The sequence below is a fragment of the Canis lupus genome, chromosome 16, assembly GCF_003254725.2.
Source record: "Canis lupus dingo isolate Sandy chromosome 16, ASM325472v2, whole genome shotgun sequence".
NCBI classification, from domain to species: domain Eukaryota; kingdom Metazoa; phylum Chordata; class Mammalia; order Carnivora; family Canidae; genus Canis; species Canis lupus.
Window position 1 is genome coordinate 15,423,237 of NC_064258.1, and position 26,157 is coordinate 15,449,393.

Sequence of the window (26,157 nt, forward strand, 5' to 3'; positions counted from 1 at the left end):
TAGAACTAGAGAAAAGCAGACAAGTAAATCCTAAGAGGCCTTGCAGTAATTAGTCAGTGCTTCTTCTGGCTGCTGCTATGACCACAAACTGAAGAAAAGGGGGGAGATGCAGACATGTGGAGGGGTAAGGCTGGGGACTCCAGGGACTGGACAAGGACCTCTCTGGGCTGAATTTGTGGAGGAATAAATTGCTCGTTTTATCAGCTCTCTAGAGACAAATAGAAACAATGTGTTGTAGGAGTTCTGGGTGTGACTATGAAGGTAAAAGGTGCTTATTAGACATTCCTATCAAGTAGGGGGGTATAGCTCAGGGGTAGAGCATTTGACTGCAGATCAAGAGGTCCCTGGTTCAAATCCAGGTGCCCCCTGCCCAATTGTTTTTCCTATTCACAGCTGTTGCCCATATTCCAATGTCCTTTCATCCATGCTAATTATGGTCCCTCCTGAAATCAAAAGCTACAGTTTGGCCCTTGCACAACAGCAATCTGGATGGATTGCCCCTTGCATGATTGCCTATACTAATGTGCTGGGTATCCCTCCTCCTCTTGGCATCTAGCCTTTTCCCCCTTTCTCTATATATCTCATTTCTTTAACTCTATTGGGTCTTTAAAGAGAAGGCAGGGACTCATGCTGGAAATTCTGCTGGGCTTTTCCCAGAGTAGACCAGCATAGATACAACAAACTTCCCAGGATAGGACAGTAAATGGTAACCTTAAATTATTACCCTCACCCCTCCTTCCCACCAAAAAGTTTGGCACAGTGGGGTCATGGTAAGACCTACAGAGACAAATCATAGCATACAGGTTCTCTTAATGTAGGCTAGACATTTCCCTCTGGGGTCTTTTCCCACACCAGAGCTCACTTACACACTTGCTTCAACCTTCTGGGTCTACAGCCTGGCTTAGATATTCTAACAAGGGAGATGGGAACTCTGCAGTATTGCTCCTCTAAACCCCAACTATTGGAGCTCTGCAATACTGTCTGAATTAGAGTTCATTTCTGTTTTCATTGAAAGGAGAAAGACAAGGACTGGGAGCCCTGATGGGTGGGTAGTTTTGGAGATAGTTGGGCGGGTCTTGGGCTAAACCAAAAAGGCAATGGGAAATGGGTTGTGGGATTCTTCAAGTGGCTTCTCTCTTTTCCTTGCTAATGACCCTACCAGGGACTAAGGCCTGGAAAGCTGCAAGTTGAGGGAGGATATCTTACCATGAACCAGGTCCGGCAACTTCCAGAAAGTCAGTCCTGGAAGGGGGCCATGACTTCATTTTGCAGAGCTAAGTGTTACCAAACAGATGAAAGGTATAAATTATGTAGCATCTGCAGCCTGGGGGTATAGCTCAGGGGTAGAGCATTTGACTGCAGATCAAGAAGTCCCTGGTTCAAATCCAGGTGCCCCCTTATTTATGTGCAAGTTTGGATAGTCCTTCCCCCTGCCCCTAGGATGGCTCCAGATTAAGAAGAAAGGTACCAGGAGACGTGCATAGACCATCCAGCTACACTCATTGACTCGCTGAACATCAACTATTGGTAGGTGCCAAGAACTTTGCCATGCTTTGGAGTTGTGAAGACAACTTGCATACATTTAGCAGCAACAGGTAGACATCAGAAGTTCTTGTGGGGATGTCTGATTTGATTCTAAGGGTCCCTGGGGTGAGGTAGAGAGTGTCACCCCAAATAAGTAGCTCAATCTCCCTTGCATCTATAAAATAGAGGATAATGATAGTACCACCTCATAGGGTTTGTGTGTGGGGGGGGGCGGGGGGAGAGAATTTAAAGCATTTGGAACAGCACCTAGTACACAGATGTCAGTTATTATTAGCTGCAAGTCGGCCCTCAGGTAAGTGAACAGATGGTGGCTGTGTGAATCCTTTCATTATCGAACTATTTTGGAGACTGTCTGCTAAAGGCAACGATTTTGGTCTTAGTGAATTATTCTTTCCAGTGGATATGAAACCTTAGGACCAATGTCCTCTGGAGAAGTTCATAAAACTAGGCCACCAGTGGCAAGGGTGGTGCTTGTCTCTGTTCCCTGTGACAGAGATGCTATGATCGGTATAAGCTGATTCCTGAGTAAGAGGGAGTTCTTGGGGCTTCTTATGCTACTTAAATTTCTTTCCAGACTCTAAGGAACTGTTCCTACAAAGCCCAATTTATTTTATTTTTTTAAATGATTTTATTTATTTATTCATTATATATATATATATATATATATATATATATATATATATAGAGAGAGAGAGAGAGAGAGAGAGAGAGAGAGAGAGAGAGAGGCTACCTTCCTCAGGCCTTCTGAGTTTATTAGCTTGTGGGAATAAAGGCTGATGTCTCAGACAGATCCCCTGCCCACCTAAGAGAGCCGTGAAATTGGGAGAAAAGTCACCTGGTTGGTGCTGAAGAAGCCCATGGGCTCCTGAGTCATATAAGGACTTAGAGTTGGAACCTTGCCTCGGTCCAGAAAGTTCCTGATCTCAACCATTCACCCTCTTGCGGAGGGAGAGGGATCTTGACATTTACCAAGTTCAATGAATAGAAATGAGAGTGAGTAGTGGGCATGGAGATGTGAGCAGAGACCTCTTCGCCCACTGTGGTGTACTAGATCTAAGCTGTTATGTAGCCTGTCACCCCACAGAGGAATGAACGTATCTTCCCAACAAGTGTCTTTCCTGTGTTGAAGCCACACTTGTGATTGTGCCATTATGAATCAGTAGGGTTGGCCCGTAGACAGCAGGCAGCCAGCCCACTGAAAATGCATTCATTATTTGTCTTTCTGCTGCATGTACTCCCCTCATCCCTGCCCGCCCCCCTGCCGGGCCACCTGGGAGGCCTCTGGTAACAGCCCTGCAGCCTCCCCTCTCCCATCAGTCACACTCCCGGGGCAGGGCAAAACCCCAGAGAGCAATCTGGCCTCTCAATTGAATTCCTCAAATACTTAATGCTGAGCTAGAGGCCAGGCCTGGGGTTCCGGAGGTGAGTGAAATCTAGTCAGATATTTTCTTCGACCCTTCCCCTTTTCAGAGGCTCTCCTTCTTGGGAAGAGTGATTTGCAACATAAAATATATTAGGAAGGAGCCTGGCCAGTCCAGGCTGACTCCATGAGGGCTCTGCAGAGATGGTGGGGTCAGTTGGGTCTGGAAGGTGAATGTCAGGCAGTTTGTGGAAAGCACATATACAAAGAAACAAAGATGCCATGGTTTTGGAGTGCTTTCTGGATCAAAAAGGTATGTATGGTGCATGTTTGTAAGAACCTGTATGTCATCGTGTATGCACATGTGTGTGACCATGCGTGCAGGGGTGTGTGTGTGTCTGGAAGAAGTTGGAAATATGTGTGTGTGTGTGTGTGTGTGTACACTATGACTATGCAAGGGACAGGGTGGAGGGCGTGTGACCGTGACCTTATGTCAGAGGCAGACCTTCAACAGAGGAGAGTCTGTTTGTAAGAGAGGTTTTGGAATTCAGACTTTGTTCTGTGGGTCACAGGGAGTCCTGCAGGCTGCAAAGAAGCAGCAAGAACCATCACTTTATCTCATGATGTCACTTAGGAGACATTAGCAAGAATGTTTACATGACTGAATTTGCCAAGACTCTTCCTTAACTGGTATTATTTTTTGAGCACCTACTGTGTGCTGGAACCATGCCTGGCAGTTTTATCTGAAGTTAACCATATTTGTCACAAGAAACGTATTCCTGTTTAAGACCAAGAAACTGAAGCTAATAAAGATCTTGCCCAGTGTCACAGACGGAATAAGGAAGCAGATGCAGAGGAGCAAAGGAATTCCAGAGAAACCTTCAGGAGCAATTATACAGGACCTGGTGACTGATGAGATGTACAGGATGAGGAACAGTGTGAGAAAGCAGAGTCGGATAATGAGAATGACTTTTGTCCAGAGAGAAATACAGAATAGCTACAGGGAAGGTGGGAGACCTAATCTAATTTAGGCTAGAGATCGGAGTGGGCTTTTGGCAAGGGGGAAGGAGCAAGACTGAGAAAAAACGGAGTCAGCTTCAGTCGTGGGCACCAGGGTAGAGGAGTCGTTTACTTGGAAGGGATGCGGGGCGTGTTTTCTTTGAGAAGAATGGGAAAGTAGAGAGGGGTCTCTGAGGTGTGGCTGCTTCTGTCCTGTCTGTTAAGCAGGGGTAGGGTCTCTGCGGAGTGAGGGGACAGATGGGGGAGAGGCATGTCCTTGATGAGCCTGTGATCCAAAGGAGTCAGAGGATCTGCTGTGGGGAGGGATGTAGCTTTATTGGAGCTGGGATCAGGTTTTGCTCCTCCATGACTCCACCTTTTGTGGACACTGAGAAAACCGCTGTTCCCTAGAGACTCTTGTCCCCACCCAGGTCAGCACAGGAAAAGAGCTAATGATTTTATTCCCGATGTCCCAGTTTTTTTTATTCTAGGCAAATGCCAGCCCAAGGAATCTAGGTCACTCTTAATAGCAGACAAGTTGCTGGTTCCCTTGTATACACTCTGGGTCCAGGATCTGTTAGACCCACACTAACCATCTTTTGTGTGATCCTATCCTAAGAGAAATCTGTTAGCTCCCTGGACTCTCATGGATTTCTACCAGTTCCATTCCAGGGTGCAGGGATCTCATCTCTCAACTCCTGGGTCTCTTCCTATAGTTACCAAAAGAAGACAGTGAAGGAGCGTAAAAGAACTTAGAAGTTTCAGGACAAAGAAGGAAGATGACTTAAACCAAAATATTACCAGTGTTAACATTAAATATAAATGTATAAAATGGCACAGTAAAAAGACAAAGAATATAACTGGATCAAAAAACAACAACAACCACCATAGGTCGTTCCTGAGAGATAGGTAGAAAACAGAAGGATGTAAAAATATTAAAAATAAAAGGACAGAAAGAAATGTAACTATGGCAACTATATATCATGTAGCTGTATTAATACCAGACAAAATTGTTTTTGAGGCAAAAATCATTACCAAGGATAAAGACCATAATTTTGTATTGATAAAAAATCCAATTTACCAGTTGAGTACCACAATTCTAAATTTGATGCACCTAATAACAAAGCCTCAAAACATATTAAGCAGAAATTAACAGATTAAAAAAGGAGAAACGGGAAAACTTCCAACTGTGCGAGAGATCTTTAAATCCTTCTTTTGTGAATTGAAAGGACAAGCAGAGATATATCAGAAAGATATAAAAGATCTGAACAACATGATTGACAAACAGGGCCTAATTAACACATAAAGAACCTACACTCAGCAATTACAGAACATACACTCCCCCCCTCCCCAAGTCATTTATGGAACGTTCACACAAATTATTCATATTCTGAACATAAAGCAAGTCTTTACAAATTCCAAAGCAATTCAATCACAATGAATATGTATTCTGACTGAAATAAAATTAAGTTAAAATTCAAGTAACAACAAATAATGAGAAAACCTAACAAATCATTGGAAAATCCCCATCTTCTTGGAAATTAGAAACTATACTTCTAAATAATGCAGGGGTCAAAAAAGGCAAAAAAATTGCAATTGAGTTGGAAGTCAGAAAATATTTGAACTACACGATAGTGAAAGTACCAGATACTGAAACTTGTCAGTTGCCACCAGGGCAGTGTGCAGAGGGCAATTTAAAGCCTTCCTGCATTCACAGTATTACGAAGAGATAAGGTGAAAGTTAACTAACTCTGCAACTATCCCAGAAAAGATATAAAAGGGACAGTGGGCATGCTTGGGTGGCTCAGTCAGTGGAGTGACTGATCCTGATTTTGGCTCCGGTCATGATCTCAGGGTCATGAGATCCAGCTCCATGCCCGACTTATGTGCTGGTGGGCATGGAGTCTGCTTGGGATTCTCTCTCTCTGCACCCACCAGCCTCTTCTAAATTTTTTTTTTTTAATTTAAAAATGAAAAGGATAATAGAGTAAAGCCAAAGGAAAAATAAAGAAGCAAGTAATAAAGATGAATTAATGAAGGCATAAATAGATTTTTTTCATTTATTTTCATAAATTGATTATATAGAACACAAACATACAAGAGATATGACCAATGAGGCAAAAGTTGTTCTTTGAAACAAATAATAAAAATGATAACCCAGACAAGACCAAGGAAAAAGAGAAAACACTAATAACTGATATAAGAAATATTCGAAAGAATACTTCATTACAATTTTAAAAAGATCATAGGATTATATTATGAATGACTTTGTGCCAATAAAATATAATATTCAGATGGCATGGAAAATTTTCTAGGACAATATAACTTACACAAATAGAGTGAGCAAGCTTAGCAGGACTGAGCTGGGTCAGTGGAAAAATCCAAGATTTTAACTGTTAGAGATGTCAGTACACCAACTTCCTACCCAATGAATGGTAAAGCTCTTCACTCTACTGTCTTCCAACCAAGATCATTTCCTTTACCAAAACGTCCACTCTTACATGGTCCCTCCAAACTTCCTTGTAAATACATGATATATGTATAATTGATGGGTTCATATCCAAAACATATTAAGAACTTGGGCAAAAGAATAAGAAAAATACAGACAACCCAACAGAAAAATGAACAAGAGATTTGAACAGGCCCTTCACAAAAGTAGAGACCCAAATGACCAATAGGGATTCAAGAAGAAACTCAAACTTCCTTAGTCTTTGGGGAGATGCCATTTAAGCCACAATGAGATAGCACTATATCCTCACCAGGACAGTTAAAATGGAGAAGGCTGATGGTACTGAGCATTGTGAGGATGTGGAGCAGTAGTATCTCTCCTACTTTGCTGGTGGTAGTGCAATTTGATATAACCACTTCAGAAAATGGTCTGGCATTATCAGTCAGAGTTGAAAATGTGAACCCTCTCTTATTCAACAAAAATATTCCAAGCTATAGACTTTAGAGTGCACATGTACATATAAGATTGTTCATTCCAGGGATGCCTGGGTGGTTCAGTGTTTGAGCCTTTGGTTCAGGTCATGATCCCGGGGTCTTGGGATTAGGTCCCTGCATCAGGCTCTCCCCATGGGGAACCTGCTTCTCCCACTGCCTGTGGGTCTCTCGTGAATAAATAAATAAATAAAAAAAATGTTCACACCAGCATTTCTCTTAACAGCTCCCAACTGGAAACAGCTAGAGTGTCCATTAGCAGTAGAATAGATAAATAAATCATGTATAGTCATGCAATGGAATGCTAAACAGGAATTAAAAAGAACACATTAGTGTTAGAGTGGACAAACATGAATAAATCTTAGAAATATGAGGTTGAATGAAGGAAGCCAGACTCAAAAGAATAAATCCAAGAACAGGCAAAACTAATCCATGGTGATAGAATGCTGGTTATCCTTGGGGAGAGGAGGGCAATTGGAAAGGGGTGCTAGGGAATCCTAGGAGGTGCTTAAATTTTCTGTGTCTTGATTTGGGTGATGGTTTTGGGTGTGTGTGTATGTAAACATTCATTGAGCTATACATTTAAGATTTGTGTACTTTGTGTACAAATTCTTCAATAGAAAGTAAAAAAAAAAACAAGTTAATTACATCTTCCATTACAAGAACGTCTTATCTGATTAATTTTTCAAAGATACGTGATCATGTCTGAGTCTTTTGCTCTGCAATCTGGATTCCATGTCTCTCTTTTAAGACACTCCTTGATTTATTCAAATAATTCCATGGATGGAGTTTTTGCAGGTCCATTCCAATGTTTACTATTTCCGTTGACTCTCATGAATGTTAGCTAGTTTTCTCCTACATTTTTAAGTTTGTTCAGCAAACAGTGACATAGAGCTTCCTGTGTGCCAGTCCTGGTTCAAGTTTTTTATCTGCATTAACTGATCGAATCTCTACACCAGTTCATCAACTATATGGTATTATCATTTTACAGCTTATGTGGCAGAGGCATAGAGAGGAGAAGAAAGCGGAGAGAGAGGTCTCACAGCTGGGGCAGGTCTTGGATCCAGGCTCTCTCTGCCTTCTGAGTCTACCTTGTGGGCCTCCATACTACTCTGCTTCTCTCACACTTAGATTTGTTAAAAAACCCGACCCAGGGGAGTTCTAGGAAGTTTGTTTCCTGGTGCATTTCTTCAGGGAGGATTTACATTTGACTAGGAGCCTGGGGCACCAGTCACCTGAGTCCAACATGAATTAAAATAACTGCCTGCAGCTTTTCAGACCAGATGAAGGGTGTACACTTGCTCCTTAAGAGCTTAGCCCCTCCTAAGTGCTGTCTTTAGGCAAGCCTGTTTCTTTTCTGATTGCCCACCACATGTCGGGGTCAAGGCTTCATCTCTGGAATGGCCCCCCACCCCTGTACCACTGACACTGCAGGCCACCGTAATCTAGAGATGTCCACATGTCCTACTACATCGGTGCTCACTTCTGGGGCTCTTGCTGGCACCCAGTCTCTGCCCTCTGGAGAGTTCTGTGCTCTTGCAGGCTCTTGAATCCTTTCCATTTGACCTGGCAGTCTACCCTCTTTGTCAGAAACAAGAAATCCTGAGGTTTAGCATCATGGTAGAAAGCAGTGTAGAGATGAGAGTTTCTGCAGCCTCCTGGCCAGGAGGGGAAAAGAGAAGCTTCGAACTGGCTTCCGAGGAGATTGCCAGGGCTCCAAGGGAAAGGCTGGTGGGTAAGAGGGGGAAATGCCCATAGTAGGGAGAGATGGTTTGCAGAAGAGAACGTTTGCCAGCTCCTGTGACAGCAGGGGGAGCAGGGACTTGGCAAGGCTGGAGATGAAAAGGTGCTAATCAAAGATAAATTCATCTTTCAGATGTGATGGGGCATTGCCCACAGATAAGAACCCCTCTGGGTCAAATGGGGTTCTTCTCTAGTAACATTTCTTGGTCCTCGAATTATGTTAGTACAGGTCTGTTCGTGCTCTTGAGGATTCCTAAATCTACTCAACCATCTATTTCTGATGACTTCTTGAAGTAGATCATTCTCTGTCTAATTAGCCGGAGAAATGGAAGTTGGGAGGATCATCTTGTGTCCCAACTTGTGGATTAGTAGAAAGTACCCTGAACTGAATGTCAGTTTGTAAGGGTGGTGAGGGTCAGGCCCTCATTCAGTAGGTTTGGATAGATACTCAATCACATCAAGTTTCTGGGTTTTAGGTTCTCACCATGACGGGCATGACATTTGCCTCTGCAGGCATTCTAACAGCCAGTGTCGAAGCTTCTCCAGGCTGCTGCCCACCCCTAGGGGCTCCAGGCTGCTGCCAACCCCACAGGCTGAGGGGCTTTTGAGAAGGGAGCCTGTTGCTTGCTATACAGCACGTTGGTGAGTTTTCACCGAAGCAGGCCTGGCAGTTCCCGAGAGAGGTCCTTCCTGAAGTGGTTACTCATCACTTTACAGGTAGGCTGGGTGTGGCTGCACAAATGAAGAATATTAATTAAATCATACCATAGCAGAAGGGGGTATAGCTCAGGGGTAGAGCATTTGACTGCAGATCAAGAGGTCCCCAGTTCAAATCTGGGTGCCCCCTACTTATTCCTCATTTAAATGGATGCTGTATTTTTTTTAAACTTCTTCCTTATTAGACATCGACCTAAAGTTGTCTTTCCCCCACTGGAACCAGCAAAGCACCGAGATCTGGGGCTCAGGGAGGGGGCCCTCTCTACCTGCTCAAGTGCACACTGAGGCCCTGTTCAAGACCATTGTATGTCTTGTTCAAGCTCCACAAGTAAACTTCTGCATAAGGGACCAGTGAATTCCATCACCCATCTCAGAACTAGGGAGCATAATGACTTTGCATGGTTTGGAGGACAAGCAGCTGAGTGTTGGTAGACAGACTCAGAGTTCAAGGAGTTCCAAGATCCGGCGTGGAATTCAGAAGCGAGAGTCATTGATTTCTATCCCGCCTCACACCTTTATGACCTTTCTCCTGACTCCCTAAAATACATTTCACCACCCTCCGGGCTTAGATCAACAACAGACCTACACTCTAGATAGTTCTCATAATGAAGTATTTGGCAGCAAGAAAGCCTCAATCTCTATTACACGGGGCATCGGGAAAGTGCCGCAGAGAAGTGGCCATTGAGGGCTCCACAGTGGGACCCTGCCTAACCCAGGATGCTGGTCCAGAGCCAGCAGGTGGCAACGAGTCTCTGTCCTCTGTCCTCTGAGTTCTGTTATCAGCACATGACATGAGTGCCTGAGAAAACAGAACTCCTTTTATCTTCGGGGATGCCCTTGGAGTTTCCCTTTCCTTGGAGCTAATTCCTTTTTGTTAATGAGAGACTTGAATTTCTTAATTAGTGCTTGCTTATTTTTCCGGTTTCATAAACACTGGGAATTTTGGCCAGAGAGCTGGGTGGCTTGTCCTTTTCCTGTCCCTGCCCTCTCACGACACCTTCTGATGTTGGACCTCTCTTGGTGGTTTATTTCCTCCTCCTCCCTGAGGGGCCCGCTGGGATTGTGCAGGCGCTGCCTCTCTTTCTTACTCTTCTGGAGTATTCCCTAGGGACCCCTGCCCCCTGACTTAGTGTTTATGGGGCCGTGTGGATTTTCATCACTGAGCTGGGGCCGATCCCTTCCTTGACTATCTTGCTCCAACTGTGAATATAAAAACCTTTCTCACCTTTGGAACTGTCTGTCACCCTTTGGTTTTGTTGAGTCTCTGAGGACCTAGGAGGTGAGCATTCCTCTCATGATTTTCAGACTCCTCATGGTCTACACATCATCAGGCGCCCCCTTGGTGCCCCCTTGGCACCAGAGCCTTGAGTCCGAGAGGCCTCTGGGCAGGCTGAGAGGTCAGGGTGGAGTAGGCAGGTGTGGAAGAGGGCAGCGTGTGGCTGAGGGGCCAGGTGATGCTGGGGTCTGGGGAGGGCAATGGGCTGGCCCTTTGAGCTCAGACCAACCAAGGACATTGTGCATCCCAGCTGGGTGGTCAGTGCACCACCGGTGTGTGAAACCACAGCGACAGTGCTGGAGGGCAGGTGGCAGGAAAACCCACAGAATTGACAAGTGTCTGCAAACATTGCCGCAGATGTGGTGGGGGGAAGGACAGACTAGGGGGGCTTCGGGTTTGTGGCTGGCTGGGGTCCAGGGAAGGCAGGAAAGGAAAGAATACTCATAGCACTTTCTCTCAGTTATTTTTAACCACTCAGTTACCTGGAAGGCTGGAATGTGTAAACATTTGGGTTATTACATGTGTAAATTGGAAAATAAAAGAATCCCCTCATTGGCAGTAGCTGTTTGGTTTATTTTCTCCCATAGGAGATAAGATGATATATGTATTTTATAGATATGTTGTCTATAGCATATAAATACATATAAAAATTTATATTTACTTATTAAAGATTTATTTATTTATTTTTATTTATGATAGACACAGAGAGAAAGAGGCAGAGACACAGGAGGAGGGAGAAGCAGGCTCCATGCCAGGAGCCTGACGTGGGACTCAATCCTGGGACTCCAGGATCGCACCCTGGGCCAAAGGAAGGCGCCAAACCGCTGAGCCACCCAAGGATCCCCTATATTTAAATATATATTTTAGGGGTACCCAGGTGGTGCAGTCGGTTGGGCATCTGACTTGGTTTTGGCTCAAGTTGTGACCTCTGGATGGGGTGATCAATCAGGCTCTGCACTCAGCACGGAGTCAGCTTAGGATTCCCTCTCCTTCTGCCCCTCCTCACCTTTCTCTCTCTCTCAAAAAATTTTATATATATATAAAAATTTAATGTTTATACATTAATGCCTTTGTATGTGTGTATAATCTTTTTTTATTATGTAATCATATGCATACATGGTGTCTTTTTGAAAGCCCAAATGAGTTCACATCATACACATGCCACGTAATTTGCTTTTTGCCTTTAATGATACTGTTTAAGAGTCTTTCCATGATCGTACTCTGGACCTATGTTATCTTTTTCTGTTGCATCATACCCCATTCTCTGACTGCACCATGTTTGTAACCTATTTCCTGTCAGTGGATAGTTAGGTGGTTTCCAGTTTATTGCTAACACAAGAAAGATAAACGCTGCAGCAAGTTTCCACATACGGGCATCTTTGTGCACTCACATGGGTGTTCCTGAGGGATAACCTCCCAGGAGTGGAATTCTCCTAGAGTATAATTTTTCTTAAGTAATATTTTTATTATTTTTTATTTTTTTTTATAAAGGTCACATGCTCAACATGGAAAACTTGAAAGATAAATAAGAGCACCGAAAAAAGCTGAGATCATCTATAATTTCATTCAGACACACTGTTTCGTAACCGGTCTCTTCAGTTGACAAAGTATCATGGACATTCTTTTTTTTTTTTTTTTTTTTTTTTTTTTTGAGAGAGAGACAGACAGAGCAGGAGCAATGGGGAGAAGCAGAGGAGAAGCAGGCCCCCCATTGAGCAGGGAGCCCTAGGACATGGAGCTCGATCCCAGGACCCCAGGGATCATGACCTGAGCCGAAGGCAGATACTTAACCAACTGAACGTCCTTCTATGTGATTAAGTAACATTTGGACATGGGCTCTGGACCTTCTCTCAGCATAGGGGAAGGCGCTGCCACCTGGTCACAGTTATGTCACCATGCCAGGGTGCCTGACATGGATGCTCAACAACTGTTACTGCTGGAGAGAGAGTGATCTGGATGATTTTAAAGCTCTCCCTGCCCATAGAGGTTAACAAGGTGCCCAGGGATATCCTCAGCCAGGTGCATATAGTAGAGGGAGAGGCCTGGCTGGTTTCCTGCAGGAGGAAGGCCAGAGCTGAGAGAAGCAGAGCTGGCAAAGGCATTCCAACCAGGGAAAACTGATCCCTGATGTATCAACACAGATATAAGGTGTTATTTATTCCACTATACCAGTTAAGGGGGTATAGCTCAGGGGTAGAGCATTTGACTGCAGATCAAGAGGTCCCCGGTTCAAATCCGGGTGCCCCCTTCCTTAACTTTACTTTTTTTTTTCTCTTTACTTTTGATCACAGGTGGGTCCCCTGTAATACAGGAGTAGCAGAGCCAGCAGGGGGCACTGCAGTAGGGTAGCTGCTTAGCTTTCTGAGCCCAGCACGGGGAGGTTAGCCTGCTCCAGATTCACAGACCCATGCCCCCAGGGAGGAATTCTGATTGGCTCTGTTGGACTGACCCCAAGGAGTGAAACTGTGAAAGACAGATCTTTCCTACCTCTTTTCTCTCTGCCTTTGGTGTAGAATCATGAGCTCCAGCGAGTATAAGGAAGCTGGAGTTGCATTCCAAAAATCAGTGAGCACAAGGACATGTAAGGAGCATCTGTCCTTAAAAGCTCACCTCACTCTGACAGGAAGACTTCTGGCCCCTGTAATTAATTCCAGAACCCCTTCAGACACTGACCTACTCCCTCAGGTCCAGTCAGTCCATGAGCCCTGCTCTGCTGTAAGCAGGAGGCATTCCTGTCCACTGTCCCCCTCTGCACAATCCTCTGCCTCCACCAGCCAGCCACAGCCTGAGACATCAGTGTCATCCCAGGGCTGTGTCGAGTGGAGGGCTCTGGACTTCTCCAAGGCCAGGGGTCCCCACTGGACTGCCCATCACTGCACCTGCTGTGTGAGGCAGTAAGAGCAGCAGAGTGTGCTTTCATGGAAATACAGCTCACAGACTCCAGGTCAGACTGCCCAGATCAGAGCAGTTGGGCATGGGGCCAGGGGACTCTATTTTTAACAAGCTCATGGGACGATCCCTGTGGAAAGTCAGAATTGGAAACTGCCAATTTAGTTTGGTGCCCATGTTATAGGCTTGAAAAGAGGTCATAATTAAGAGACATGCCCAGGCACACACACACACCTGATTAATACTAGGGTTGGGTCCACATCCCACATGGCTGGGCTTGGGTTCTTTCCACTTCCCTAACATGGGACAAGACATGACGGGGCCCACTGCTGTCGGCTGCTTCTGCCTCCCCGTAGCCAGGGCTGCACTGGGCTAGATGAGTGAGGCCTTCCCAAATAATGATCTGAATGATGTCCACCTCACATCCAACATGAAACAAGATAGGCTCACAGCAGCCTGGGAATCTGAACCTCAGACCTCCTGACCTACGGTCAGACCTCCTCCCTTGAGCCAGGGGCTCACTTCAAATTGTGTCCTATTGACACCATTTCATGATTGTGGCCTCTCCCAGGGAGGGACCCCCCCCCCCAGGACCCAGTAGTTTCTGTTTATTCCTGTCAGCCCCCTGTCCTGGCTGACTCACCATTTCCTGATCATAAGCTCCTTCCCATTTCCCACTGACCCCTCATCTGATGCCTAAAGCCCCCTCTGGCCTGCCCAGTAACTCCTCCTCTTTCTGTCCCTGGATGGTACACTTTAATGCTTCCCTTCGCCTTCCCTCTTCACTCCACCTCTTCTGGGCTCATTTGTTCTCACCCCTGCTCCCCCCTCCCTCAGCTTCACCTCTTCAACCACTGGCTGGATGTTGCTTCTTCATCTCAAGGCCAAATCCCGGGGCTGAGCCTGGGGGAGGCATTTGGCCAGGAAGGCTGAAGCCACCCTCTGAGTGAGCAGCCCCTTCTGCCTTGAAAGGCCTCATGTCTGGGCTCAGCACATCTAAGGGGGCAGGGATTGGGTCTAAGGCTGCCTGTTTGGGGTACCAAAGCCCCACAGCCTTCTGAACTGGCGTGGGGACTCTCACTTTGTTGCGGAGCCACTGCCTAGGACAGTCAGATCACACCCCTCCCCTGCAGGGGACCCTACACTATCCCTTCCTGGAGCCATTGGCTATGTGGATTCCAAGCCTGTAGCACAAATATCCTGGTGGCCCAGGAAGACCCCCTGGGTGTTTTCAGTTCTCACAGCCTCACGGCGAGTGGGCAGCTTCTGCATTTGGTGGGCCAGGGCCAGGGGTGCTGGACCCTCTGCAAGTAGTTCTATCAGCCCCGATGTAGGAGGAAACCCATGAGGATTGGTAGCACTTGGAGCTGGGATTGTTTTCTCCATATCCTCTCATAAATCCCCTTTACCATTTGGGGAGTACTCTTCTTCCCAGATAAATGCCCCAAGTTTCACGCAAGAGACCAAGGAGGCTCCCAATTGAAATGAATTTAGCACCTGCAGGATCCAGGTTTGCCTTTGGGGTTCTGCTGTGCTACGAGGTGCCTTCAATAGATTTTCTCATTGAGGTCATCAGAGCCCCACATGTCCTTCCGAGGACTGAGAATGTAGAAGCTGGACCTTTGATCCAGTCATTCCCAGTGTGATGGAATCAGCCAACGGGTCCCTTGCTCCCAGTGGCACTTCATTTCAGCCAAGTACAAGCAACACTTTATTCGGCTGTTTTTGCCTCTGTTAACCCTGGGCTGCTAGATTCCTAACCAGGAAGGACGAACTGGACTTTTACTGACTTCAGTACAACTAGGTCAGGCAGGTAACCCCCGGTTCCCACACATCTGCATTTTTCTGAGGATCTCTTGCTTGCAAATTACTCTGGGTCCCAGTACGAGTCACCCACACAAGTACAAACCCAGCACATGCCTCTGTCTGATGGAATCAGACTAGACAGTCGTTGGCAGGCTGGCAGGAGCCCACGGTCCTGGAGGGAGGGTGGGAGGGCGAGGCTCAAAGGGACCCCCAGTGGCTGAAATCGCAGCCAAAGCTACAACTAGCAGGTGGGGCAGGAACCACTGTAGCCCCCAGAGACCGCTGGATGGACCACCAGCTCTGCTGAGGAGCCAGAGCTCTGTGTCCTGGAAGGAAGCGCACTCTGTAAAGTCTGAGCTGGGACCTAGGCCAGCAGTGGGAGGGAAGTGGGGGGCAGCAGCATTTGGCACATCTGTTTGGTATAGCAGGTTGCAGAGCTGTGCTTTCTCACCAAGACTCACTATTTTGGGGTGGGGTTCAGGTGCTGGGTGGCCACAGAATAACACAAATACCCACTGGAGGCCACTAGAGAGGGACTGACCAGCATGGTGGGGGTGGTTGGTAGAGCCCACTTGAATCTGTGAGAAAGGCAGGAGGTGAACCCCAGGGGTCCTGGTCTGTCCCTTATCTCTTCATATTGGTTTCTTTCTTTTATATGTATATGTATATATATATATAGCTTTTTCTTTATGTTTCATTCATTCATTTATTTATTTAATTGAAGTTCGATTTGCCAATATATAGTATAACACCCAGTGATCGTAGAGGTTTCAATGTTGGGGGTACAACAGCTGTTATAGGGCATAAAAGCAAGCATAATAAGAGGCGCCTGGATTTGAACCAGGGATCTTTTGATCTGCAGTCAAATGCTCTACCCCTGAGCTATACCCCCACTCATACATAGGTGTCTAATAAGCACTCTAATCCTGCGGAGCCACACCCTGACCGCCTCCACCTGCAGAGGTGTCCTCGGTAATACTCTGCTATCCCACAGCCCTGCAAAGGTGCCCTACCTGTCTGTCCACCCCTGCCCCTTACCTCTACTTATAGCCAGCACTTTTCCATCCCTCAGCCCCTGGCTGGAGGCACTAGCCTTAAAAACGTTGAGGTTTGCAGCTAGGACATCCTCCAGACTCACCTAGAAGAGCAGGACTCAGAATTAGCTGCTCAACAGACCCTCTGAGGTTAGGGTCGGGGAAGTAGGGCTAGGAAAAGTAGATGTTGTTGGGCCTCACCTGGGAACCCCTACACCAGACTCTCTGGGAAGGGGGCAAGGGACAAGTGGAGTTCCTCACAAGTTCCCGATGATTTTGGAGCTTCCCATTTACTTTGTGGCTTGTCCTACCTGGTATAGATCAGGAGGAGGAGGAGAGACCGTCATTAAAATCAGGCCCATGGAGATCCCTGGGTGGCTCAGCGGTTTTCCCTGTGTCTCTGCTTCTCTTTCTCTCTCTCTCTCTCTCTCATAAATAAATAAATAAATCTTTTAAAAAAAGATTAAAAAAAAAATCAGGCCCAAATAAAACATGCCTGGTTTAGTGACCAAGTTATGACTTGAATCTACATTTATGATTAAAGGCATCTCTGCGCTAAACTGGGTGGGAGATGACCTCCTCCCCCCTTCACCTTTCTTTTCGCCCTTTATGTTTCATTGTTCCATGTGCTGGATGGAAGATAGAACCTGAGAGAAGGTGCAATGTATGGAGAAGTGGTGAGGTAGGAAGGAGAGGTTCATGGCCATTGGAGCACAGACCCAGACAGGGTGATTGCAAATGTGTGGTCAGAACAAGGGGAAGGGCCAACAGGTGACACATCGACTTGAACCAGGGACTACATGACATGGGGTCAGATGCCCTTGCCCTGAACTCTGTCCCCGTTGAGTGTCAACACCAACACCAACATCTGCTGGGTGTTCCACTGAGCACCGCATCCCCTGTGTGGTTGTGCCTGAGCAGCCATCGTGCATAGTACCTTCTCATCTCTACTGAACTAGGAGGAACTGGCTGACTAACCTCATCTGGACAGACCCCTATCTGACTCTGAACTTACTCTGTCCTCCAGAGACTTCTAGAGATCTTACTTGCCCACAGCTCTGCACCTCCTCCGTCTCTATGGGGGGCAACAATCATCGTTGAGAGCTGGAATCTTCCCTCTTTCCTTCCCTCCCACTCTGCTCCTACTTCAACTGCCCACTCCTTCTAGTCCCACCCTGATGATCACCCTCTGCACAGCAGGGTTCCCTGGGCTGCCTTACATTGTCTATTCTGTTCCCTCTGCTCTTCTCATTCCCTACTCCTTGGTTTTATTTTATTTATTTATTTATTTATTTATTTATTTATTTATTTATTATTATTATTTTTTAAATTATTTTTTATTTTTTTACTGCTTGGTTTTAAAGGAAGGTGCCTCACTGGAGAGGTCATGGCGCCATGTTGGCCCTACACCATCAGCTCAGCACAGCTGGATGACTTGGGACCAGATACAAGGACTGGCTATTGGAGCACCAGACTCAGGCCTCAGTCTCAGGCCATCTCCTGGACTGTGACCAGAGTAGTTCTATCATTGTAAGAAATTATATGCAAATTATAAACATACTATCTCTGAAATGACCTATTTGCTTTTCTCCACACAGGTTAGTTTTGTTTAAAAAAAAAAAAAAAGCAACAATTCTAATTGTCGGAGTCACTTAAAAAAGATATGCTTTTATCTGAAAAGAGACAGATTTCAACAGATTAAAAATGGATCAGTGGAGACTGGTCCCAACCGTCCGGGATCCCCCAACCCCACCTGTTTTCCTCCTGATGATGCTATCCCAAGGGCTCAGTATCCAGGCTGGTGGTCTCATAACACAGAGACATCCAGATTCAGGATCTCTGGCCTCATTTTGGTGCCACCAATGGTTTTATTATTTGGGACAGTTTTTGCATTTCTTTAGAACCAGATGGATTTTTCTCATAAAGCTTCTGTCCCTCATCCACTGGGCCAGTCCAAGCATGGCATCACGTTGCATTCCAAATGCTAGAAAGCAAGAAGAAGGTGAAGGCATTTGTACCATTTGGTATTTTTCAGCAAACTGCCTTTTTAATTTAAAAGAACTGATTGGAAATACACCATAGAATTGCTAGGAAGCAGAAAATAAGCCTTGGAAAAGGCATAGCCATGTCGGCCTGAGAGACTCATGGCAAGAGGCCAGAGTGGTCAGGGAACTGCATCTACACCATCCAGAACCAGCCATTCTGGGTGCTTTATCTCTTGCCCATTGCTTGAATCCTAAGGAGAGCATCAACATGAGATAGCTAGTACCAGGGCATGGCTACTTCCTCGGTATAGAAGACCCTAGATTCTAGTTCTGCTAGCCCGCATCCAAGGAAAACTGGGACTTTTTAGGAAGGGAAATGGGTGTTGTGAAGCCAAAAAAATTTCCTAGATGTCCACAACACCTGTTTTTATTGAAACATTGCATCAGCAAATATATAGGAATGGCTACTGTGCTTGACCATGGAAATGGTTGTTGTCACATCTGAACATATGGGAGAATGGGAACTTTGGGAGTTCAGTGTTTTCCTGTTCTTTATCTTTTGCTGAGGCATCTGCTAAATATCCCTTTGAACTAAGCAACAGAGCTGTATCTCTTATTCCAAAGCTCAGTTCACTGTTGAATAGAAAGCAGAAAGGCTAGGGCATCACATACATTCAAATGGAGAGACAGCCAAGTGTGTATGTATGGATTTGTGCACCCATGTGCCCACGAGCTAAATATTAGAGAAAAGCTTTGGGGATTATAAAATATAAAAACAGCATAAAAACATACATACACGTAGGTAGAACTTGACAGCAAGTACCCACCCCTCTCACTACCTCACCATTCAGGGAGATCCTTTGTACCTGAGTATTTTGCTATCCTGGCACCATTACCTGGGTAACGGGAAAGGTCCCAATAGAGGCCAAAATGAAAGCAAGATGTAGCAATTTGCTTGTCAAATTTGAGGAAATGCCCTGACATCCTGTGAAGCTTCATTGAAGTGGCAATTCATCCAGGAAGTGGGTGAAACTGTGAAGCCAACCAGGATCACGATTGGATGATCTTCTCTTTGTTTTTCAGGATCTCAATCACTCAGTAGAGTGGGGGGAGTTTTTAGCTTTGGCTTGGGCCTAGATCCTGTTTTGTCACAACAGCTGGTCCCTGAAGGTTTTGTCCTCCAGGGGGAGCTTTATTTCGGGAGTGGTACTCAAAATATTTAGCCATCGCGGCAGCACGGATACTAACCAATCAGAAGAGACGTCAGCTACAAAAAGCCATTAGATGCCTACCAGATGAGTAAGCCTCTGATCCATTGGTCAACTGAATCTATGTGGTCAATTAATCAGCCCATTTACCACTGAGGGCCCATGGGTTCGCAGATTTTCAGCCCTGAAGAATCAACTGGATTTCCACTGTCTTCAATCCTGAGTAGGTCAGAAAAGCAATCTTACATCCACCGCACTTTCTTTGAGGTCTTTGGCCTGCAACTAGGTCCAAATGTCGTATCAGCGTAGGCACATGGTTACAGAAATAGGAACTGGTTCTGTCTATGGAAAAAGGTGAGACAATCATTGTCCAGGTGGCAGGGAGCCAGCCCGGAGCACTGCAGGGAAGTTGGAGACTCAGGTTCTCGAGACAGGGGCGATCCAAGGGGACGCAGCCAGCTAGGCTCTCGGACCGGTTAGGGAGCTGCTGGACGATGCGTGGGCTCTGCCAACACTAGAATCTGTGTCACTTGATCTGAGTGTAGTGTGAGTCAGGAGCACCTGTTGGTCCAGAAGTGCTAGGGGGCAAAGGGGAGAAATAGCCTTTAATTTTGGCTTCTGCAGCTGCAAGGAGAACCATTTCTTCTGCCAGGGCTCACGTAATTGGGGATCCTCAAAAGATGGAAAGAGGGTTCAAGATTGGGAGGGAAAAAGAACACATTTGAATTACAATCGGGGACCTCTAGGTTATCAGTCAAACGCTTTTCTCAGGCTTGTCTAATTGGCATGTTTCAATTCTGATTTTAAGGCAGAGTCGAGTTATCAGTTATGCCTGTCACCACACCTAGCAGTACTGAGCCACTGCCATCTGTCACCACGCTACCATGCCCACACCTTCCTTACCTTGTCCTCATTCTCTTACCTCTGCACCCCTGGCTGCTGTCTGTGCCTACACCTTACCTCTTATATTCCCTCAGTCCTGGGCTGAAGGCACTAACCTGAAAAGTCATTGATGTTTGGCACCAGAATGTTGTTTAAAATTATATAGTGTAAATTCCAAAATAATTTTCCAGCCACTTGGAATCACTGGATGTTATAGTCAAAGTTAGCGGGGGGCAGGGGGGTGTGCCTCCCCAAAACACAAGTTCCCAGGTACCTCCTCAGTTCTACAACATCATAATTCCTAGGGCTTATCTGTTTTTAAGTAATTCTGGTGCGGACAGGCTGAGTATCCGCTGATCATAATGTAAACTTTAATGAGGAGCTAAGGAACTTCTGCTACACACACATCATTGGCAACAGCACCATGACATGCCCCACAGCCCAGAAGTCATTTGAGAAAACTGACACAACATCCAAGGAGGGTGGTGATGTAGGTGACTTTACAAAGAGCAGGATCCTAAATGAGACCTCTGTTTGCATTTGGCAATAAGTTAAGCCATCTGTAGGGGGCACCCGGATTTGAACCGGGGACCTCTTGATCTGCAGTCAAATGCTCTACCCCTGAGCTATACCCCCTTGCTAGAGCCAGGCTCCTCCTTAGCATAGTTCACCTGTGTTGCTGCATCCAAGCATTCTATAGCATACTGTATGTTCTATTCTCTCTTGGTCTACCTATGAACTTGGCAAGCCCACCACAAACTGGCTGGAGATAACCCTTCCGTTCCCCAAGAGACCCTCCCTTGTCTAATAGCACTTTTCTACCCTGTAGCCACAACCTGAACTCCTTGGATAAACTGCAATCTCCTCCCCACTCCTTGCCCACTACCTGTAGGAGGGGGAAGGAGAGGACGTCTAAGAATACTGCCTGGATTAGCTACATCTACAATAATGTTTCATAACAAATCCTCCCCAAATCTGGATGCATGCAACAATAAACATGCATTTTCATGTTCCTATGTTAGCAACATGGGTGGCAATCAGTGGGTCTAGTCTGGGTGTGACCTGGTTGGTGGCCCTGCGTCAAGCTGAAGGTCCATCTGTGCTTGGATTCTTTATGTGAGTTAGGCTTAGGTTTGCTCCAAGTCTGTTTATTCTCGGGTCCAAGTTGGAGGAGTGGCAGCTTGCAGGGCAACTTTTCTCATGGCAAAGGCAGAAATGAAAAAAAAAAAAAAAAGTCAAGACCAACTATGCAAGCAGGTTTCAAACCTCTGCTTGTATCACATTTGCTAGCATCCCAGCAGTGAAAGCAACTCTCAGGACCCAGCCCTAAATCAAGGTCAGGGAAATCTGTCCCACTTCTAACGGCAGCATCTGAAAAGCCTCACGGCGAAGGACGTACACAGAATAAGCACACAACTGAGGCCAACATTTTAATCTACTGTGATCTGCCCTCTTGGTCATAACTACTTCCACATGCATAATCTACTCAGCTTGATCCCAAGACCCCCAAAGCCTCCTGCAGTCAAAGTCTGGTATCTTATGATCTACATTAGATCCAGGGGAGGCTTCTTTTGATCAGGAGAACTATAAACTTAAAAAACAAATGATCTGCCACTCACACACCCAAAATCCAATGATGGCACAGAAACAGACTTAGTGTAATACACAATTTGCATCCAAAAACTGATCATGATAGGAAGCACACACAGTCATAGAAATTAGCTCACAGAAATTGAAATGCTAGGCAAAGTGGCCGTGCACTCTGCTACCTTGGGTTCCAGCCAGAGCCCCCTTCTGGATCCCAATTTTAGAATTTGCCAGCCTTTTCACAATAATATTGTATAACAAACTACTCCCAAAACTCAGTATGATTAGGCTCTGGTTCTGCTACCTCAGGAGAGCTCCCTGTCCATGGTACTGCATGACTTGTGGTCCAACCCTCTGAGAAGTCTTCCTTTTCCTTCATCCTTCTCTGCAATTTCTCAAGAGATCATTGGAAAATATGTCCTTTCTGGTTGTTGAGCCTTCTTCTCAGTTTGCTTTCCCCCTGTAGAATATGCTGGAAGCCAGGTCCTTTTACTTACCTGTCTCCGTGTCTTTTTGTCCAGGCTAGTAACACTCTTGTCAGTACAGCAACTGATTTGACTCCATGTGCCAGAAGCCACAATCACAATTCTTTTTGACATATGCTCTCCCTCCGGCTCAATTATAAATATTTGGGCACGCCTTAGTCTTTCTAGGAATATTTTTGTCCGACTGAGAGGATGTACTGGGCACCAGTTTAATTTTTCAATGCTCTTGATAAAGTGCATTCAGACTATGAGTTCGTTAAGCTTGATTCGACTATGCAATTCTGAGCTGTCTAGATTGCCTCAAAATTCTGACTGCAAACCAATAAGTTCTCTTCTGACCTCAATTTTTTTGTAGCACCTTATTAAAAACAGCCTGAACCAAAATAGCTCACACCCTCACTATTTTTCCTTGAAATATCCTACCCCTAATTCCACAAGTTCAAATGTATTTTCTGCCTTCCAGGTTATCATGAGCCTCTGACTTCTCAGCCCTCAATAATAGTTTTCCATTTCCCCAGGTGATTGTAAGAGTTCCCTTGCCACCCATTGCTTCATTGAGAAGACATGCCAGGTACTTCACCCTTTTGTTTTAGCAGTAGCCCCCTTCTGTATGTCAAATTTAGCATTTGCCAGTCTAATGTACAATATGTTACAAAACAAGCCACCCCAAACTGGTGACACACAACAATAAGCATTTATTCTCATGCCCATGGGTCAGAATATTGAATGTGAATCAGTCGATCTAGGCTGGGCTTGTCTGGGTAAGTCCACTTCAAGCTGCGGGTCCAGCCAGCCTTGGCTCCTTAAGCTGGGCTTAAGGTTAGGCCATGTGTGTCTATCCTGGGGCCCAGGCTGAAGCGGCAGCAGCTCACAGGATAAACCCATCTCCTGGTAAGCCGAAGCGCCAGAGCACAAAGCACAAACCCAACCTTGCAAGTTGATCTCAAGGTCCTGCCTGCACACACTTGCTAACATATTGGCCAAAGCAAACCACACGATGTACCAGTTATATATATATATATATATATATATATATATATATATATATATATATATATATATATATATATATATATATATATTTTTTTTTTTTTTTGACGCTCGTGCTCCCACACTCGCGCTGCAGTGGGGGAGGGACCGGCTTCTCCAAGCATTTCTCCTGCAAGTGAGCGCAATAATAACAGCTGTCAGTAGAGGGCGCAGCTGTCAGTAGAGGGATGTCGCAGGAGAAAAGGGGATTGTCTCCCTAATTTCTGCCAAGTGTTGTTGGTGGGTTTTTTTTTTTTTCCTTCCCCTTGGTCTCTGCTGCATGGCTGGTCAGAGGTGTGGGTGTGTGAGGGCCCACCAGGCACCCAGAGAATGAAGTTCCATGGCGATCTTCCATCCACAGCCGGGCAGGCCACCACCGCCCCAACTCCCCGTAAGCAACTGCCACCTGCGTGCGCAGGCCAACCCCGCTTGCATCTGCGGCTCCGAGGTTTAGTCCCCGAGCCCTCCGGGTGCAGATGCTGCACGCTCCAGACCTCACACGTCCAAGCGGCTCTCCTGTGCCCAAGAGGTTCGCTCGCCCGGGGACAGTGAACAGGGCAGGCTGCGGCAACCTGGCGAGTGGGCTGCAACCAAACCTCCCCGCCACCCCCCGGGTCTAATCGCAGCTTTGTAGAGGGGTCCCCTTTCCAGATTTGTCCTTTGAGTCCCTCTCCCCCGGGATAACTGGAGTTTGTTTTGCACTTTTGTAGTTACTCTTTTCATAACACAATATTTCGTTATATTAAACTTCCCACTTACGTTACTGTGTGGGTTTTGTCTCCGGGTCGGTCCAGACTGGTACCTATGGCCTAGCCCAGAGCAAGGGGGTGCAGAGCACACGTCTGGGGGAGAAACGGAAGAGTCACGAAGCAAAGGCAACGGAAACTGAGAGGTGAATGGAAACCGAGGGGTGAATTGCAGCTAAGAGGTAGACCTACCAAACTTCAATATGCCGGGGAGAAAAGACACCTGAGACGCCAGGGTGTGGGGAAAAGTGGCGGGGAGGGCACCTGACGACATTCAAGAGAGTGGGGCATCTGGGAAGCCATCCTCTGTGTTCGGCAATAAAGCAAAGCTCCAGCAGGGGGCACCCGGATTTGAACCGGGGACCTCTTGATCTGCAGTCAAATGCTCTGCCCCTGAGCTATACCCCCTGACGCTGGGTTGGGTGCTCTGTACATTACTTCACCGTGACGCCACACCCAGGCATTCCACAGCACCTCGGACGTTCTCCTCGTTGCTAGCAAGCCTGTGACACCCGCAGGCCCTCCAGACTCACCAGAGGCCACCCTGTTCCCACGAGGCCGCCTTCTCCTTCCCGCAGAGACCCCTCGCTCCTCTGATAGGCGCTTTCCACTCCAGCCACACCTGAGCTGCAGGAGGCACCAGGCTCTGCTGACCCCGCCCCATCCTTCCTCCCCTCCCTCCTCCCTCCTCCCTCCTCCCTCCTCCCTCCTCCGTCTGCTCTGGCCATCCTCCCCAGCCTTACCCCTGCTGGCACTCCAGCCTGTTCCGCACTTCTTCCCCTGGCTCCAAAACCCGTCCCCTCTTGGGACAGTCCCCTAGGGGCGCGTGTGACCTCCGAGAGACAGCCCCAGAAAGGCAGGAGCCCCTGAATCCTTCCACCGCACAAGGGAGGAAGCTAGGGCAGGCCTGAAGGCTGCTGTTTGGGGGCCCCAGGGTCCCTGCTTCATGATCAGAGATCTCTTTCTTCTGTTGCCCAGCAGGAGAGCCCAGGCCCTGCAGGTCCCCCCACCCTCCCGCCCTCCCTGCTTGCAGACCTCCATTCATATACTGGGAACACACATCAGTCCTTCCTAAAAAGCATCAGTGCATCACCTAAGGGGTATGTTACATGGTATCAGAGACTGGCCAGATTCACCTTCCAGAGACCACAGAGGACACTGAACCATGAGATGGAAGATAGAGTAGACGAGTGGAGATCCTTTTCTCATTGCTCTGCAGCTCACATCTATTATTACTGCGCTACACAGGTAACATGTTTTACCTCAAAAACACAACGTAAACTCAAAATCAGTATTCTGGTGAGAATAAAGCAGTGCCCATCCATGATATTTCTACTACAATCCACCTGCTCCCATGTTGCTGGTTACTAGCCACCTACACAACACCATCCTTTCCTTAGAGGATGTAACTGGAATGTGGGGGCCCTTTGCCCAGCCTGGCTAGGTTCCCCAGGTGAGGTGATATCCATCTGCCGGAGCTGGTTCTAGCCTCCATGCCTGATGTTTTCACCTTTGTTTCTGAGTCCACTGAATAAGTGCTAAGTGGGTGGGATGATCCCACTTTTTGCTGATTAGTGTCCTATCTGTCACGCATGGCACAATGATGCTGTGCATTTAACTGGCATTGTAAGATCACACCCTGCTTTGGCTTGGAGGCTTTTTCAGTGATTCAGAGGTAAGAGACAAGGCTGTCTGCACTCAGCGCTGACTAGAGGAGAGCCTTTACATATTTGAGCTTCATTTTCTTTGTCTGAGTCCCTTAGCCACTCTACTGTAGGTTGCTTCCTGGTGTTCTGTGGTAACTTACTAGAGCAGGGCTTGGCCCTCACTGGGTACTTCATTCCAGGGGACCCAGGCAATATTCAACTTTCCTGCTTGGTCATGGTATGTCAATGACAGCCAGGTTCCAAATCCTGAATAACTGGC

At 46.5% G+C, this 26,157-nt stretch overlaps 7 non-coding genes across 7 annotated transcripts; 4 read left to right on the plus strand and 3 right to left on the minus strand.

The window, feature by feature from the left end:
• Positions 1-296: 296 nt before the first annotated feature.
• On the plus strand, positions 297-368 carry TRNAC-GCA (transfer RNA cysteine (anticodon GCA)). Its single transcript has one exon. It is a non-coding gene; the product is annotated as a tRNA-Cys (tRNA).
• A 958-nt stretch (positions 369-1,326) lies between these two features.
• TRNAC-GCA (transfer RNA cysteine (anticodon GCA)) lies at positions 1,327-1,398 on the plus strand. Its single transcript has one exon. It is a non-coding gene; the product is annotated as a tRNA-Cys (tRNA).
• Positions 1,399-9,362: 7,964 nt separating this feature from the next.
• On the plus strand, positions 9,363-9,434 carry TRNAC-GCA (transfer RNA cysteine (anticodon GCA)). The gene has a single exon. It is a non-coding gene; the product is annotated as a tRNA-Cys (tRNA).
• Positions 9,435-12,756: 3,322 nt separating this feature from the next.
• TRNAC-GCA (transfer RNA cysteine (anticodon GCA)) lies at positions 12,757-12,828 on the plus strand. Its single transcript has one exon. It is a non-coding gene; the product is annotated as a tRNA-Cys (tRNA).
• Positions 12,829-16,095: 3,267 nt separating this feature from the next.
• On the minus strand, positions 16,096-16,167 carry TRNAC-GCA (transfer RNA cysteine (anticodon GCA)). Its single transcript has one exon. It is a non-coding gene; the product is annotated as a tRNA-Cys (tRNA).
• Positions 16,168-20,948: 4,781 nt separating this feature from the next.
• Positions 20,949-21,020, minus strand: TRNAC-GCA (transfer RNA cysteine (anticodon GCA)). The gene has a single exon. It is a non-coding gene; the product is annotated as a tRNA-Cys (tRNA).
• Positions 21,021-24,567: 3,547 nt separating this feature from the next.
• On the minus strand, positions 24,568-24,639 carry TRNAC-GCA (transfer RNA cysteine (anticodon GCA)). The gene has a single exon. It is a non-coding gene; the product is annotated as a tRNA-Cys (tRNA).
• Positions 24,640-26,157: the final 1,518 nt, after the last annotated feature.